The sequence below is a fragment of the Zeugodacus cucurbitae genome, chromosome 4, assembly GCF_028554725.1.
Source record: "Zeugodacus cucurbitae isolate PBARC_wt_2022May chromosome 4, idZeuCucr1.2, whole genome shotgun sequence".
NCBI lineage: Eukaryota > Metazoa > Arthropoda > Insecta > Diptera > Tephritidae > Zeugodacus > Zeugodacus cucurbitae.
The window spans coordinates 25,467,187-25,479,490 of NC_071669.1; the positions used below are offsets into that span (position 1 = coordinate 25,467,187).

At 34.2% G+C, this 12,304-nt stretch overlaps 1 protein-coding gene across 6 annotated transcripts in view; it reads left to right on the forward strand.

Annotated features, from left to right (window-relative positions):
- Positions 1 to 12,304, forward strand: part of LOC105215879 (uncharacterized) — a 76,992-nt gene that overhangs the window by 48,563 nt on the left and 16,125 nt on the right. The window lies entirely within an intron of this gene.

The following is a 12,304-nucleotide window of genomic DNA, read 5'->3' on the forward strand; positions in this document are numbered from 1 at the left end:
AAAATTTCCATATCACGGCTTGAGCCCCCAAAGTCCCATCGCAAATATGTAGCTATTTGCTAAATAAGTAAAAGGTCCTCTACTCGTTTATACATATATTTACATATTACAGTGCATATATTTGTCTATAGATATGTATGTATATGTATGTATACATTGTAAATTAGTAACGCGCATTGTCACGTTGTTGTTTATCGTTCATTAGACTCGGCTCGTAGTTGCTGCTGGCGACCCATCTTAATTGCCATTTTAATAACTCGATAAATAAACAGACGTCGAACACAGATCGTGATAGTAATAATACGCTTGAATTACAATCGTACAAGCGCGAAGTGTTGTAGTATTTCGCGCTGTTTGCTCATCGTTGTTGTTGTACAGTTGTATATTTGTATGCGCAAACTTAACTGTTATCTGACATCGTAAAAGGTGTAAATTAAAATTGGAGCAACGATTCGCGAGTATTTTAATAAATGGATGGGGAAGGTAGCGTAAGTTAGCCTACACTTGTCTACAAGACAATTTGCATACATACATACATACATAAATATTTACATGTATGTATGACATAGTCTCTTACAAGTATTGCTTGCATGTGGATAATAATTAATTTTCTAGGCGAAAAGTTGATTGTAAACAGAAGACAGTGCAATGCAAATAGCCGCAAGTTGAATCTCAAGCCAAGCAATGCTCAGAGTGTCGATGCAATCATATGAGCGCGCATATAATCACAGATAAAGAGCAAGGCTGTTGGAAGCGCTCGAGTTTGTTTTGATTCTGATGGCAGTGGCACTTGAAAAATTCTACGTATACACAAGTGCACATGGGAGTGAGTAGGAAGATTTCGCCTGAACACCCATTAACACAAACAACTAAATGTGTCTATTTACATACATACACATACATACATACATACGAGTGTATATGTGCAAGTATTTGTAGTTTTATCAGAACAATCACTTTTGCGTCAATATTGCAATAAAAACATTTAAACGAACCGAATCGCACTGAAGTGAAGTGTCCGTCCGTCCGTCCGTCCATGCGGCGCTGCCTAGCACTTGTCACTTGACGAATTGTCACACATGTGCGTCTTTATCAAAGTGCGAATTAAGCCATACAATATACCAATGTATGTACATATGTATGTGTGTGTGAATCTCGGTATACTCAGCGCATACAAAATTTAACAAACGCAAATGGAATTTATTTTCGTACTCATACATTAAATTTAAGTGTACACTTTTAATAAAAATTTTGATTACCAACAATATTGCTAAACACACACGCACACACACCCTTACATTCGCGCAGATTGAAGTATTTTTCCATGATAAGCACAATTAGTTGCTTATTTCTATTTTAGTCACAATTCGGAAATATTTCAATATCAAATTGTTTGCATATTTACAGTGCTAACGGGCAACACTTTGAAAGTATATATTTAATTTAATTATAAGTATAAGAACATACACCTACATACATACATATTTACTCATATATATGAATATTTTTAGCTATAAAATCATGGAAACCATGATTCCATGTGTCGACTTCTCGGTTATCTAGCCCTGCTCGAAATGGTAAATATATGTAAATCAATTGGCATCGTAGTCATCCAATGGGAGGTCAAAGAAACGCGCTGTTTCGATAGGGTTAGACCAAAAAGAAAGGGGTGTTAGATAGGTGGGATTGATTTCATGCAAATAGGTGATTATTGTCATGCGGACTCTCTTTGCATGCGGGACATATGCAAGAATTTAAGCTACTACAATATATATAATAAAGTTGCCCCAGAGTCATTCTAGTTTCGCGGTCGTATGAGAAGTTAAAGAATATAGGACACATCCAATGTAACACCCAACATTTTTTGATTGCTCACAGAATTTTAAAGCCAACGACAGAAATATTTAGGTAAAGGATGACATGACCGTTATCCAAGAAATGCGATGGACGGGACAAGGACGGAAGAAGGTGGGTCTTTGTGACATCTACTACAGCGGCCATATAAAGGAGCGCAAATTCGGTGTAGGATTCGTGGTGGGAGAGAGACTTCGCGGTCGAGTCCTGGTGGATGAACGTCTAGTCACACTCCGCAACAAAACGAGGTTCTTCAACTTGGACATCCGATGAGACGGCACTAGGAAATTTCTAGAGAAATGTTTTGCGCAAGATTTATGGTCCCTTAATCATTGGCAATGGCGAATACCGCAGAAGATGGAATGATGAGCTGTATGTGTTATAAAGTGCTCCATTTCTGAAAGTGTTCGATGTTGTACCCGCTGGTGGTAGGCGAGGAAGAGGGAGGCCTCCACTCTGATGGAAGGACCAGGTGAAGAAGGACCTGTCATCACATGTCATCGATTCCATTGCCTAATGTCAATATCGTATAATCGTCAACGAAAGAGGTGACTGAGACTATCGCTGGTTGGGAGAATATAGACATTAAACAGAAGAGGAGAGAGGACACTAACCTGCGGACTCCTTGTTTAATTTTTCTAAGTTTTGAAATTTTTCTTCGAAATATTACAGATGACTGACGGCCGCTCAGATAATTCATGGTCCAACTTCAATGTCTTATAGCAGCTTTGTGTGATCGGCTGTGACAAAGGCTTTTGACAAGAAACACTGTAGAATCCTCCTCTGACAGGGAGTTTTTGAGTTAGGCTATGAGTTATCTGGACGTTTATAACCCTAAGTGCTGTGGTGGTACTGCGTACTGCGTGCATTAAGAGCGATCAGCGACAGATTGAGGACCTTAGTGAAATCTGGATATGTTATATACTATATGGTTTATGCATATAGTTATTGTGTCTAATAGACTTCACATTGCTTTGAAGATTCATATGCTGTGGTGGATATCTTCAACTCTATTTCTCATTGTTGTCTCATTGTAAATTACCCAACCCTTTTCTCTCTTGACTTATCTTGTTTTACTATCATATTCAGTACACTTTCCTCTATTTTTTTCTTGCTGTCAATCAAATTATATACTGATATACATTCCATATGTATATAAGTGAGTAATTAATTTCAAATTAGTTATTTTTAGCACAAATTCTTATACTTTAAATTCTGCTATCATCGCAATTAATCTTGTCAAGAACACTTTACTTTGCTTTGCTTCTTGTCGCCTTAATGAATTATTCTGTTAACAAGCATGCGCATTTAATTTGAAATTTATTAACCCGTGATTTAGGATGAGCGCTTTTAGCACGTACTAAATTCTGAGAGTCTCTCGAAGAGTGGCAATCGCATTTCCGTTTCACACAACACGAAACAGTTGAGTGAAGGTACTTCATTTTTTATTTACGACATTTTCAAACGTTTCTCATATTGATTTACAGAAATCGGCAATTTAATAATTCTTGAAGTAGTTAAAAAGATTATATAAAAATATCTATTCCTTTCCCGTTAATCAGTATTTTCATATTTCTTTAAGGTCTCACTTAGGTTTAGTTATTTTGGACTCAAAAATCTTTGAATTTTATTTTTATTTGATGTTGATCGGATTGTGGGGAAATATAATGAGCTTCGAACCCACGGCAAATGATATACTATCATGCGCTAATATAATAGACGCCAGCACCGTAAATCATTGATTTTGTAGATAACGGCAGAAATTAGAAAATGATTGACATCTTCTGGAACTGCGTAATAAATAAGAACACGTTTGATAAGAGTATTGTTTTTAAACATTAATTTATTATAAAAGAGCTAATTGATATCAATGAATTTGCTTTAAGCAAGTAAACAAATACGATAGTGCGCCACCGTTTTCCGCTTAAGTACCCCAAAAAATAATACTTTTATTAAATGAAATTAAAATATAATAAAATTTCTCAATTAAATATCGTATGCGTTTTATTTATACTGAGGGAAAATAGTAGGATCAGATCATATGAGGCTTATAGCCTTTTCGCACAGGACTTAATTGATCAACTAACCGGTATTTGACTGATTTAGATCAATTTGCCATACAAAAGAAAAGTGTTATTTTACCAAATAACTTTTGAATCGAATCCGGGTGTAACCGAACATCTTATACTCTCACAATTTATTTATTTAATTTTATTAAGATTACACTCAATTCAAACCACATATTCGGCAAAACTCCACTAGAATAACATATCATATATAGTACATGACAGCTGAGGTAATTCCTGGACCGTTTTCAACTATTTTTGTCATCAAGCATATACTTACATATATGTATATATTTGACTATGATATGTCACAATTAACCGATATCTACGGTATAAAGTCCACCGTACGTTTGCAAATACGTATATGAATTATGTGCGGACTAGAGGAAATATTGACCAAATTTTCGGCAGGGTGGCACACCATAAAAAATCACCTTCGAATTTCTTTAGAATATCTGAGAGATTTACCGATATTGCGGGAAAATATTAGCCCCAAGCACTTAGGTCTTCATGATCGAATTATCATACCTTCAAAAGTTATAGTCCGGTTTCGGTTATTTTTATACTGGCATGCCATAATAGAAATGCTGTTGTGCAAAGTTTTGTTCGGACATCTTCACTGGTGCTTAATTTATAGATTTCTAAATGAACGAATCGGATGGTCTTCATAATTGTGTTATCAGGAAAGTAGGCGTGGTTGTTACCCGATTTCGCCTTTTTTCAAGATATACAATTGGGATGCCAAGAAAGTGTCATTGATTGAATTTCGCAGAAATTGGTTGAGTAATTCCTGACACTTTTTACCAATAAGTAAACGGGGTCACGCACATTTTTAATTTGTTATACCAATATGGGTGCAGACCTTCTTTGCCATCTTTTCTATACAATTCAGGGTCTCTGGGGTTTTACCTTACACTTTTAGTAGTTTTCAACATAACCTCTGTGTGGGATTTAGGCGTGGTTACAATCAAATTTCCTCCATTTTTGTACTGGATAATGAACTGCCTGTAGGAAGTTTGGTTGATACAGCTTTAGTAACCTATTAGAGGGCGGGGCCATCCTTTGTTACCAAAAAAATTCCATTCAAATATACTCATCTCTAATAAGATCCTATGTACCAAATATTTCTTTATTTGCTTTATTTATGGCTTATTTATAGAACGTTATAGCTTTTTGATTATCGCCATTTCATGGGCATGGGCTGAGGAACGCGTGTATCAGCAAAATATTCTAAGTTTTACTCAAATTCCGTAACGATGTCAATTGTTGCGTATACGCCGTGTATAATTTCTTTCAAAACACCACATACTTAGCTTTTAAGTTGAGTTATGAATATTTTTTTGTTCACTGCGTAATAAAGTTTCAACAAAACATGGAGAGACAACTGTGTGCTAATTTAATAACAGATATGTTAACACCTAATTGCTCGTAACCAACTCTTCTTGTTTTTTAAATCGTTTATTTTTATTTTATATGAATCGTATCCTAAAAATAATTCTGTTAACCGTCTAAAGTTTATGGTGATTCCTTTTTAAACCCTTGAATTAGTAAAAAAATCTGAATTCTATAGATTTAATTAATTTTTGTTTTCTATAAGAGATAAAATTAAAGTTTTTTCTCTCGTTTAAAAGAAATTTAAGTTATCTTCAGATGATACTATCTATATATATCTGTCGATATCGAAATATTTAGTATTTTATTTTTGTACCCTAACAAGTGAAATGATGAGTGGAGTCACTAAAGCTAGAAAAAGCCTAAACTCTAAGAATAATCAGTTATTAAAAATTATTAAAAATCAGAGTTTTATTACAAAATCGAATTTAACACATAAAATGTTAATACTTAGAATATGCAACATACAGTTATGGGCATGCACACACCTGTGACACAACAGCACGTACAATTTCACCTCGCAGTAGTTGCAATTAATTTAATTAGCTCGCGTCATTAAAATGAACGCGAATCGGCTGCCGGCTCAACCAAGCGTTGGTTTGACTGATTAAATCACTGAGCATTCATGTTTCAATGCTTTCGGTGCATTCGTGTGCACCGTTTATCAGTCACAGGAATAAATCCGACGCATTTTATTGACAATTCCATGGATGGAGGAGTGATTGCTGCAATAAAGTGAGCAATATTTGTCGGCCATCATCTCCACTATCGCCATTCAATTTTTGATTATTTCACTTAAATTTCCAATGCAACCGTTGCGTACAGAAACAATGTGTTGCATGCATCGAAAAGTAGCTGTAATTTGCGATTCTCTACAATCGAATGCGCTGCAACTTAACTCGTACCTCGTTGCTTCATGAAGCGCCATGATCATTATGGATTTCAATTAATTCATGCTTCCCGCAGATGATTTCGCCTTTGTCTCGTTCATTGCATTTATACATCGACATACACACATTTGCATATATAAATATTGCAACATGTCAAATTAATCTTAATATATTTATGTATTTCAAACAAATTTGTTGCTGTTGCTATTGGCAATTATGGATGTCTAGTCCATTGATTGAGGCAATCGCATGTCAAACAAGTTGCACAATTTGAATTACGAAATCAAGTTGAAGCTCAAAGCGGATATTATTTAAAAGATTGAAACGAGGTTAAGTTGCGATAAAATGCATTTCATTTCAGTTTTGGTTTAGCCGCTTTCTTGATACATTGCTCCTTGGCAGATTAATAGTTTTCTGCTTTTGTGAAAGGATCGCATTGGGGCATTGACAAGTGGGTTTAAGTAATTGTTGAGATTGGATGTGCTCTACTTTTTTTTTCTAAGGTCCTGCTCAGAAATACATATTTTTAATTGTAAAGTTTCATAATCATACTCTCGCAACATGTTACAAAGAGAGTATAATAGTTTGGTTCACATAACGGTTGTTTGTATGTAAGTCATAAAACTAAACGAGTGAGGTTAAGGGTGAAATGGGATCATCCACAAAATGACGACGATCACAATGATGAGGGACATGTTTACATGTAATTTTTTTTTTTCAAAAAGGGGACGTGTACCTGCCTCCAAATTGATTTTTGTATACATCTACTTACAAGGGTCAACGTCAGAAACACTAATTTTACAGAATAAATTTAATTGAAAAAAATTTAAAAAATGGCGTTAGAAACGTGTCGATTAACAACGACACCTACTTCCCATATGATACAATTTTGAAGTCCATCTGATTCGTTCACTTTACAATATATACTTCAAGAACCAAGGGAGAGAACATTATACAAACGCTGTATTTGAGATGTATAATCAGTAATTTTAAAATTGTCGAAATCGGATCACACATTTTCAAGGCTCCAGATATCGAACAAGAACACAGTGCTTACCGAAAATATCGATAAATCTCACAGATAATTTAATGTTATTCAGAGGAATTCGTTTTCTTCTAATAGTGTGTCGGGCCATAACTTCCCCTAGCTCCCAAATACCTAATCTTAGGGCTAGGGTATATTATCAAAAGTAAGTAAGTTGAAATCGATCCAGAAATGACCCCAGGTTCCATATACTATACATATATAAATAATTTCGTTATTCTAGTGGATTGTGGGACGAATTGTTTGTTATTTTATTAACATTAAATAAATAAATTGCGAGAGTATAAAAGGTTCGGTTACACCCGAACTTAGGAAATCTTTTCTTGTTTTTTTTTATATACATACATATTTAGTTTCTTTATAAATGTATAATAAAATTTATTATAGGGAGGAAGTCAAAATAAAATGAAAAAAATCATGTTAAAAAAATAAAATTAGATTTTAAAATTCAAAACTATTTTTATAAAATTTTTTATTTAAAAAAAAAATTATTAGACTTCGATGTAGGCTTTTTAAGCTTAAGCTATTTGGATAGAAAAACAAAGCTTTCAACCATAAAAGCTCATATATTATGTGAACATTACTTTCAGAAATAAGTTTAACTTAAGTAAATGTTAATGAAAAAGATAATTAATAAATCAATTGATGCCAAAATAGGAAGAAAAAAATTGATTTAATACCCATTAAATATTTTGAATTTGATGACTGCCGTTGAGTTGCAGTTTTAAATGCAATTTCGAATTGCGTGAACTTCGCGCCAAACGAACAGCAAACGCTAGCCCATAAGCAAAGCGTCAAAGCAAAACAAAGACAACTGGCTCTGAGCAACGCGAAGCGCCGTCGAATGTGTGAAAAAGAGCGCAAAACAGTGCGAGGCGCGTTTGAATTTTCAAAAGAATGAATGAGCGCGAATACGAATACGTTCCACAAAAGAAAAGAAGTGATGAAGCCAAGTGAATAGCACAAACAACGACGCAAACAATGGTAGGAAGAAGAAGAAGCGCCAAAGCAGATTAAACAAAACCATTGGTCAAAGTTAACGACCGCAAAGAATGTACAAAAATAAAAAATAATAAAAAAACAAAAACAAGGTGAAATGAAAGAAGCAGTAAAGTCACGCTATATGCAAACAATTATGCTTATGGGTGTACATGTATGTCTGTATATCTGTATGTATGTATGGATGAGTGTGTGTAAAGAACGCGACTTGTGGCTGTGTGGCACAAGCTGGTTTTGTAGAATTCTACGCCGCGAAAAGTTAGTGAAGTGAGCTAATTTCAATGCGCACTGATGAAATCTCAACGGAGAGTTGCGTTGCTTGTGCCAACACATACAGACATATATGCAGTTATAAAGACATATAGACCGCTCTTGAAGGCGCACCTGATCACAAGCACATCTCACACTCAGCAAAACACACACACGCGCGCGTGCCTGAGTATAAAGCAACAAAGCAAAGCGTGTGCAGTAGTCGCGACTCGTCACCAACGGCGCTGACGAACCACACTGTCGTCAGGGCGTATACGCGATGTTTTTTCTGCCAACACACACACGCACACACACAAACAGACATTTGCTGTTAGTCGTACGTTCCACTTGATTTCACAGTTGTTTGTGACTTGCGGCCGTTTCCTCTCTCCACCTTATTCGCGTTCAATTAGCCTACTGCTTTTCTTTTTTCACACACTCATAAGCGCGTTGGCATTAATTGCGTTTTACATTCACACACACACACACAATCAGACATACAAATAGGCATAGATGTGTATACATTTCAAGCGCGAGTCCATTAGCAAACACACACACACGCGCTCATAGCGCGAAGCGACAAGTGAAAACAAACAGCGACACCTTGAAGTAGCCTCTATCGTATTGACAGCTGCACAACGCGACGTATGCGCAACTTGAAAAGCGAATTGTGCTTTGGGTACCCCTTGTGGGCCTGCTGTAGTATGAGCGACTACACGAAAGCGTTGAAGAAGCGCTGCTTGCATTGCTATGAATCGAGTACTCGAGTTCTAAGTGTCACTATCTGGTGTTGTGCGCATTGTTTGCTTATGTATTTCGTTGATTTCTTTCATTTATTTTGAAGCATTTCATTCATGCATTGTTGTTTTTGTTAAAAATCAAAAGTTCAATGTTCAATAGTTTGTATATATGTGTATGTGTATGATGTCATTTAATGCCTACGCAATCATAAGCACCCAAGCTGCCAAATGTCGCATTGGCTGGCTGAAAGGCGGACATGAGTGCATACATACAAACATACACAAATACATACATACAAATGTGTGCGTAGACCATATACAAATATATAAATTATGTTTATATAATTATGTACATATAAACCATCTGCTGTACATATGTACATTTGTTAGTTTGTATATGCTTTTATGTATTTTTGTATGTACATATATAACTCAATGCTACCAAAGTGTAAGTTTGTTTGCTTATAAATTGCTCAGCGCAGCAGTTTTCGTATGAGCAACGCTTGCATAATTATCGCAAAACTCAAAATAATATGCTTTAAATATTGTCATTCTGCAACTTGCTTAGCGAAGAGGTCATGCAATGAAAATGAAATTACTGTATTATAAATATGTACATAAAATATAAATAAAATATATAAGAATTTTGAAATTATGAAAAAAATATTTCGGACTCAAATCGTTCAAGACTTTTCTTAGTGAGTTAGGTGTGTTTGTCTTATTAAATAGTACAAAATGTTTAAAATATTCTCCAAAACAATTAAAAACGATCCGAGTAAAGTTTTAATAGATATACGCCAATCAGGCCACGTCAGTCAAAATTCAATTCTTTAATTAAGTAATTAAACGATTTTGTTCACATTTTGCACACATCTTAGAAGAGCCAATAATAGCGAATTTTACCAAAAAATTTCACAAAATACTATTAAAAAACGTGTATTTGATCTGCTAATATGTTTAAAAAAAAATATGACTGCATATTAAAAAAAATTAAAAATACACTGGTTTTCAACCTCTGAAACCCACCTAACCCCTTAACACTAATCATACCAAGACTTAATATATACCTATGTATTTCTACCATAGCGGGTCAAATGACCCGACTGTATGCAACTCCCACAGCAGCCGGTTCTACGCACCGAAGTTGACCCGGATTTTATCCGGTCAAGGGCTGCCCTTTCGGCGATCTAACCCTGTTTGGATCGATTAGTTTTAAGTTTAGTTGTACGTCATTGGAGCAACGCCTTGCTTTCTCGAAAGTCGGCGCTAAGTTCTTCTGCTAGCTTGAGTAAAAAATCTTGTCTCGAGATATTTTGTCCTGTCGTTTGCTTGTACAAAATCCAGGCATTTATGCCAGCTAAATCAAGGATATTGAAAAAAACTTGGAGAGACTGACTTTTTTATCAAAACGAATAAATCTAAGAATTTCGGTAAAATTATTTCTGCTCATAGTTTCAATCTAAAATTTGATATTTTCTTGAAATTATTCTGAGCTATTTTCGTTGAACTACTTTACGCAACAGTCTTTAGAAGAATGTACAACTTACTGACTACAAATATGACTCTATAATCTCATAAAACAGAAAAATTCTCTCCGGGTCAAATGACCCGTTGTGGTAGATATCGGTATACAACAAGGATTACTCAGAATAAACAATTAAAAACAAAACAAAAATATGTTTGTAACTGTACATTAATTACTTAGAAAAAGTCATGAAGTCAAATGTACAATCGCAATAAAATTATACGTGCATTTTCAATGCAAAAGTTCAAAATGGGCCATTTGACCCGTAATGGTATGTTTAGTGTTAAGCAGTTTAAATCTATCATTCAAGAAAATTCAATTCAACTCGATACGAAGTGAGTTTTCTACATTCAAATTTTCCTCTGCCTAAAAAATATTATTATTAATATTATTTAAAATATTTATATATGTAAATTTCAATTAGTGTTGACAACTCCTTAAAACTTGAAAAAATAAACCGAAATTGATAAAAAAGCGATCAAATATTACAACATGGGTATCGAATCAAATATATCTATGAATGCTTTGAGGAAATGTGTGTTCGAACAATTATTATAATATAATAAGTAAGTCGCATCCATTACAAAAGTTTATAAAATTTTGATCTCACTATAAAATTATTCTTATATGCTAACATTAAATTAACAAATCCACACCTGTTCAAAAAATAAAGTGAATTTAAATTTTCGCGGATTATGTACCCTTAACAGAACTCCTAAAGATTTATCAATCTTTCTTCAACAATTGGAGTATATATAGTGTATCTGTATATATATTACTCAGAGCCTATATCTAAAATTTACTAAATTAGTATTAATTAATTTTTAAACAAATATTTTCGAGACTATATTTCTGCTATCACGACATTCCATTTAAATTGCGATGATTATCCGCTGATAATTAATAATAATCTCATTTTTTATAATTCTTTTTTTCGTTCGGTCTCTTATTTGGCTCGCTCGAAATTTTTCAGATAATTTCATAAAAATTAGTGATTTTTTTAATACCAAATATTTTTTAACGCAACAGACTTGTTATTTATTTTGAATTACCACTAAAATACTGCTTATAAAAAAAGTAGTTACTCATCTCGTCGGCAGAAAACATTCCACAAAAAAATGTTAAAAAAGTGTTAAAATGCAGAGTTGACAAACCATGGTTGCGAACACATTCCGCTTATGTATATTCCCTTGTTGAGGACGAATCCAACAGGCTTCAATTTGAAGGGTTTGCAATTTAATTCTTCAAAATTCTTAACATAGAAACAGTATTTTTTAATTAGTCGCGTATAGCCAAGCCTAACTTAATATTAAGTCGCTATGTTATAAATTGATTCGAAATCCATAAGATAACTCAGAAGAATCAAAGACTTTTGGTTATTGTTGTTGTATTGGTTAAAAATTCGCAATTACTTTTCGGCAATGCAGTCCAGTTACGCTATTCATGTTGTTGTTGTTACAGCGGTATAAAATATTTCTCAAGTTATTTAGTTGTTGTAGCGACATAAAACATTCTCTGAACAATTTGGAGGAATGCATCCGATT